The sequence below is a fragment of the Macaca nemestrina genome, chromosome 6 (genome assembly GCF_043159975.1).
Source record: "Macaca nemestrina isolate mMacNem1 chromosome 6, mMacNem.hap1, whole genome shotgun sequence".
Taxonomy (NCBI): Eukaryota; Metazoa; Chordata; class Mammalia; order Primates; family Cercopithecidae; genus Macaca; species Macaca nemestrina.
In genome coordinates, this window is record NC_092130.1 from 20691015 (window position 1) to 20697975 (window position 6961).

At 40.6% G+C, this 6961-nt stretch overlaps 1 long non-coding RNA gene across 1 annotated transcript in view; it reads left to right on the forward strand.

Moving 5' to 3' along the window:
- Positions 1-6556, forward strand: part of LOC105482346 (uncharacterized) — a 31241-nt gene extending 24685 nt beyond the window's left edge. Inside the window, exon 4 of the long non-coding RNA XR_987553.2 lies at positions 6427-6556. This is a non-coding gene — a long non-coding RNA (uncharacterized lncRNA). The remainder of the gene's footprint in view (positions 1-6426) is intronic.
- Positions 6557-6961: the final 405 nt, after the last annotated feature.

A 6961-nucleotide genomic window follows, 5' to 3' on the forward strand; every position in this document is an offset into this window, starting at 1 on the left:
CTGTGTTACATTCCAGGTAATTTGTTTAGCTCCATCTTCCAGTTTACTGATTCTTGTTTAAACTATGCTTACTATGTTATTTAACCCTAACACTAGCTTAATGACAAAAATTACACTTACAGTTTCTAAAATTTTCACTTTTCATATTGGCTAAGTCATTTAGGTGGTTAATTTATAAAATAAAACTAAAAACATATACATTTATACATAATTATTTTATATACTATATATGAAAATTTCAAAATCTGAAGTTTTGGAGAGATCTAATTGTATTTTTTGATGTGTTTACTGCTTATTATTCATGATGGCTTATTTTTGGTGTTTTGGAGATTTTAAAAATTCTGAGCTCATATTTTGTTAAACTTAATAAGAATCTTGGTGAAGTATACTGAAGGTGCTTTCCTTCAAAGAGGATTTATATCTGCATCTTCAGGAAGCTGGGAGACACTATTGACCTGGAACTATTATACATTAGTGGCTCTGAAGAGCCCAGCTTAATGAAATTGTCTAAGGTTCAGCTCCTCCACCTTGTAGGCCCGAAGTTCAAGAATGATGGAAACAATTTCTCATCTTCCAATACACGCATGCTGCTTGTCCTATCAAGAGGTGGGCCATATTTCTGCTTCCCTTAGATCTGGGCTGGTTTATCTTACTTTGACAGATAGAATTGCCACAGAATTGACATTACACCAAATCTAGGCATAAGCTTAAAGGGCCTGGAGCTTCTGCTTTTGCTCTCTTGAAAAATCAGATCCACCACTTAAGAAATGATCTACCACTTAAGAAATTGGGTACAATTCTAAAGGGCCTTAGAATTAATCTGAACACTTAAGAAGTTCAGATTAAACTGCTGGAGAGGCCCTCTGGTGAGAAGGAGAGGCAATCATAGAAGTCTCAGACTCATCTGAGCTTCAGGTAAATGCAGTCACATGAGTGATTCCAGGTAACACCATGTGGAGCAGAACTGCCCGCTCTGAGCCCAGCCAACTCATAGAATTATGACAAATAATAAATCATTATTGTTTTAAGCTGCTAAATGGGGTGGTATGTTGTGAAGCAATAGATTTATGAGACAGTAATATTCAGCGTGTTTATTCAAAATATTGCTGGAAGTAAAGTCCTATTTGAAGTTTCTACCTGGATTTATATGTACATTTCATTCATAAATGAAAAAGCCTAAGCCTAAGCTTCTATCCTTTAGAGCAGAATTGCATAGTGGTAAAGATCAGGGCAGGATTCCTGTTTTGGATTCACCCTTTATAGGTTTGTGATCTTAATTAGTATTCCTTAACCTCTGAGCCTCAAAATTTTCATTTATCAAATGGGAATAATATTAGTGTCTACATCATAAGGCTATTAGGTAGATTATGTATCAATAAATTTAAAGCCATTATTCAGAGTCTAGCTCATAGTTACACACTTACAAAATGTTTTCTTTTGTTATAATCCATCTTGTTTTTTTTTAAAAATAAATGTCATATCTTCTAGGTGCTTGTGATATTGTGCTATAATGAGAAATATATATTTGGTTTCTGTCCCTGGTTCTTGGCACATACCAAGACCCTTGGCCTCTCTGGAGTGAGAAAAGTGTCTTTTGTGTACCAATGAAATGACTGGTGGCTGGGGGCTTCTGGACAGCCTCCGTATGGGAGCCAGTTGCCTTGGGAACCAACCAAGTGATTAGAAGATTGGATCTTTCAACCTCACCCACTACCTCTGGGGGAGGAGAGAGAGGATGAATGTTGACCTGATTGCCAATATTTAATCAATCATGCCTATGGAATGAAGCCTCTAAAAACCCAAAGAGAATGGGTTTAGGGAGTTTATGAGTTAGTGAACAAGACAACACTCATGTGCTGGTAGAGTGGCACATCCCAACTCCTTGGGTCTGGAAGGTCCTGCACTTGGAGACCCTTCTGGCCTTTTCCTATGTTTCTCTTTATCTGTATTCTTTAAAATATCATTTGTAGTAAATGGGTAAATCTAAGTAAAGTGTTTCCCTAAGTTCTGTGAGCTGCTCTAGCAAATTAATTGAACCCAAGGAAGCGGTTGTAGGAACCCTAATTTAACCTAAGCTGGTTGGTCAGAAGCATGGGTCACAACCTAGGGCTTGTAATTGGCATGTGAAATGGGAAGACTGCGGGGGGCAGTCTTGTGAGACTAACCCTTAACTTATGGGATCTGACGCCATTTTCAGCTACATGGTGTCAGAATTAAATCAAATTATAGGACACCAGTTGGTGTCCACTGGAGAAGCTGGTGTCAGAACTGTTGTGTTGAGTGACTGTAAAAGAGAGTAGAGAGAAAAAAAGTTTGTTTTTTCCTTCAGAGTGCTCAATAAACATTTGTTTCAAAAATTAAAGCATCAAGGAATTTGTGGATGAATTTCTTTGAGTCCTCTTCAAATCATAGCTGGTCCTGCTTCACTATGATTTATTATTGTTTCTTCCTGCTCTAGGGCTTGCCCCTTCCTGGTCAAGACACTCCAGCATTAGAATCAAGATATCATTCAGTTTTTTTCCCTGATCCTTACTAATTTCAGAGTTGAACATATTTTAATCCGGGGTCAGATCAGCTCCTTGCAGGGAGGAATTTCTATCATTCTCTTTCAAATGTACAACCAAGGGCAGAGTTCACATGAAGACACGGGCAAAAAAATGCTCTTCTGGCATGTTCTCAGGTCAAGAATCTCATTCTGGGAAGAGTCCTGTGTAAGTAAGAAATCTGATTCTGCTCGTCAAAAAATGTCATTCAAGATCTTGTCCTGCTTTAGCATGAGGCCTGGTGAAGTGGTGATTATGCTGGCTGCCTAAATACTCATTTTAACAATTTTATAATGGAAGCCTAATAGCTCAGTGGAGTAAAGGAAGAAAAAGCAAGAGGTAATGTTTTCGTAGACAATGTAAATGGGGTGCAGCTATTTTGAGAGTGCTTAACAATTGCTGCCTGTCCGCTCCTGGAGCTTTGGATAAAATGTGCTCCAGTATTGCCCTGAAAGGACACAAGATAATCTGGCCAAGTTGCTGATCCATTTTCCACTGGGAAATTGCTCCGCTAGGTGGGCACCAAACAGAAGCCATCTCAGGATGGTCAGCAGGGGTGGAAACAGTAATGAAATGGTAGCATTTTGTTTTTATCCTATTGACCACAACCATGATGTTTGCTTGGAGCCCACAGACAGACCCTTCTTCATCTTCAACCCAACCCCATGTTAATGGAACTCTGAGGTGATTGCATCAAGTAGTGAGAATTTGCTTTTCTCCATCTTCATGCTTTTGCTCGGCCAGCATTTTGCAGGATTCGGTGAAGCTTCTTGGTGTGCTCTCTGTAGCACCAGTTGCTCTCTGTAGCACCAGTTAGTTGGCTGAAAATTGGTGAGTTTCAGGGAGTTCTTGTTCATTTCATACATCCCAGGTAAAGAGGGAAGGAGAGGTTCTGTTAAGCTGGGAATGGAGTACCACCACTTAGAAGAGAGGGAGGAGGATGTAGGACGAAGAGAACAGGGTCATAAAAGAAAAAGCCAACAAATGGCCAAAGGGCACAGTTGGGCTGGGAAAGAGAAGCAGCAGAGGGTAGTGGTTTCAGGGAACAAAACTGTGTTCCAATCCTGTCTTTGCTACTTACCACTTCTATGATTTACAAAGAATTGTATAACCCCTCTGAATCTCACTTTTCCCTTCTATAAAATGGGATCGTTCGGTTTTTGTTGTGAGAAAAGTACAGTACATAGAACATAGTGATTCCTCAGTAAACGTTATCTGTTATTGTTATTAATTTTTCTTGTAGACTAAGTCTGTGTGCTGTCTACACATAGACATCAGTATTGGCATAGGGAGTTTGGTATCATTTGAGGAGTTGGAAAGACCACCACCTGTACCGCATAGCTCCCGGACCAGCCTGGCAAATAGGCCCTGAAATTCCAATCTTTGGAGTTAATCCAAGAGGCAGTCATCTTCCTCTTCTCTTACCTATCTCTCATTTAATGTGAATATATTACTCATGAGTATGTAGTAACATATTAAAGCCAGAAGTCTTAAACCAGTGCATGATACAATCATAGTCTGTTCTCATATTCTTTCTTTTATGAAGGGAGGAGTAATTTCTGGTCACTGTCAGACAATATGAAGTGCCCTGATCACTGTAATTCCTGAATTTCAGGCTCACTTGGTCTTAAGATGGTCAAAAGGTCAAAGCTCCTACCTTCATTCATATTTGTCACCTGCTGCACCCTCCACTAGGAAAGAGGACCAGCATTGTTCTTTCCCTATCCTCCCTCCCCCTGCCCACCTGCTCCTTGTTTTTCATAGCCTGTGTCTGGTCTACATGAACTCTATGGCTCTGGAGTAGTCTGGGGCTGCAAGAAAACCCAAGCACTGCAGCCTCTACTTAGCTGGTTACAGGTTCTAAGCAGCCCATCTTTTGCCCTTCAGATTTTAGTCTCTGTGTGCCACTGTCAAGCCCCCAGCTGCCTGGTGATAGCGTCCTCACTCTGGACGAACGGTTCTCTCAGGAAATGTCTGCCTTTTGGTCTGCCACAACCCACCTTAGCATTTAATACCTATTAGGTCTTGGTCCTCAGTTAACACTTCTAATTTAACACCTTGTTACATAAACCCATTCCCAAGGGTATGATGGTAACTGTGATGCATCTTTTGGGAGCATGAATTTTTGCTCACCAATTTGTGGTGAGAAGGATAGGTGATGAAGTGAGTGTTTGCAGGGCAGGGGGTTTGAATATTTTAACTGATAAGAAATTCAAATTAAAAATTCAAACAGATTATATTATGGAGTAGAAAGCAAAATTCAATACACATCAAAGCAAAACATGAGATGTCAGAGAAATATCTTATTTAGAGTGGTTTTTACAAGCACCCCCACTCCCCATCACCACTAGAGTAAATGTTCACACTTCTCTCCCATTAGGAGAGTGCTTGGGGTAGGTGGGAGGAGGCTTTTTTTGAAGCTCTGCATGAAGACATTATCAGCTATTTACAAATTGCAGTAGAGATAATAATAAGTCACTCAGCAGCTACATTGACCTCCTGACATTAATTATCACATCTTTTGCAGACTTATATGTTAAATTATCAGGGATGAGGAAACAGAACAATAGCACGTTGCTGTGTGTTTTCTGGCAGAATGTAAGGAGTAGGTGTAGGGTAGAAAGAACCTCTTAGGGCCGGGAGTGGTGTTTCACGCCTGTAATCCCAGCACTTTGGGAGGCTGAGACAGGCAGATTGCCTGGTGTCAGGAGTTTGAGGCGTGGCTGGCCAACATGACGAAACCCTGTCTCTACTAAAAATGCAAAAAATTAGTTGGGTGTGGTGGCTGATTTTCCTTGTTTCCAGGCTACAGGAGTGGTGGCAGGTGTCTGTAGTCCCAGCTGCTTGGGAGGCTGAGGCAGAGGAATCACTTGAACCCAGGAGGCAGGGGTTGCAGTGAGCTGAGATCACATCGCTGTGCTCCAGCCTAGGTAACAGAGCAAGACTCTATCTCAGGAAAAAAAAAAAAAAAACCTCCTAGAATTGTGCTGTCCAGAATGGTAACTCCAGCAACATGTGGATACTGAACCCTTAAAATGTGATGAGTTCTTGGGAGGCTGAGGCAGGTGGATCTTGAGGTCAGGAGATCGAGACCATCCTGGCTAACATGGTGAAACCCCGTCTCTACTAAAAATACAAAAAAAAAAAAAAAAAAAAAATTAGCCAGGTGTGGTGGCGGGTGCCTGTAGTCCCAGCTACTCAGGAGGCTGACGCAGGAGAATGGCGTGGACCCAGGAGGTGGAGCCTGCAGTGAGCTGAGATCATGCCACTGCATTCCAGCCTGGGCGACAGAGCAAGACTCCATCTCAAAAAAAAAAAAAAAAAAATGTGGGGGGGATGAGTTCAACTCAGATGTGCTAGATGTGCTAATATGTAAAAGACAGTCTGAATTTCAGAGACCTAGAATTCAAAAAGGAGGGGAAAATATCTCATGGATACATTTTTTTCATATTGATTACATGTTGAATTGGCAATGTTTTGTATATATTGAGATAATAAAATGTTCTTATAATCAATTTTACCTTTAAAAAACTGTTTTAAAATGGGGCTCCTAGAAAATTTAAAATCACATATATGGTTTGCATCTGTAGCTTGCATTCTGTTTTTATTGCTTGGCTTTGTCTTTATATCGACTTATCCAATGGTCAGGAAACTATGGCCTATGGATCCAATCCAGCTAATTGTTTGTTTTTGTAAATCAAGTTACATCAGAACACAGGCACATCCATTTCTTTTCATATTGTCTATGGGTGTTTTCAAACTTTAATGTCAGAGTTGAGTTGTTACAAAAGAGAATGTTTGAAGCCCGGCATATTTACTATTTTTTATAAACTAGGAAAAGTTTGCAGACCCCTGATAATCCAACTTTTTCTGTATCTTACAGGGGAGAAAGCAAAGCCCAGAGAGGGAAAATGACTTGCCCAAAGGCACGTGAACATACCAGAATGGGACAGGTCTTCACCTTGTACCTGCTCCTTGCACTACATTGCACCTCAGTTTACTCAATGGGGCTGAGATGATAAAAGGCATTCTACTTATCAGTGAGGACTCAGCTTCCATTTCACAATGAGTCACTCATGTCCATCCAAGGGCACAGGAAGGCCCTGAAGAGAAGGCAAGGCACAAGGAAAAGGATCACAGAGAAGGCAGGAACCCACCTTGGTGGGGAAGGAGGTGGAGTTCCTATGATAACGAGCCTACCATACTATTTTCTTACACATTATTTCAGAAATAGCTTCACTGTGTCACAATTTAATGCTATGCCCACTACATAATCAAAGGATTGGTACAGAAAACTCCATTTAAGGAACATTGCTGAGTTTTTGCAAAATCCTTTTTAAACCCATTGGCCATTATATTACTCAATGGTCTTTCATAGGGATAAGTCACGATACATTTTTTCTAGGACTAAGTGCCAG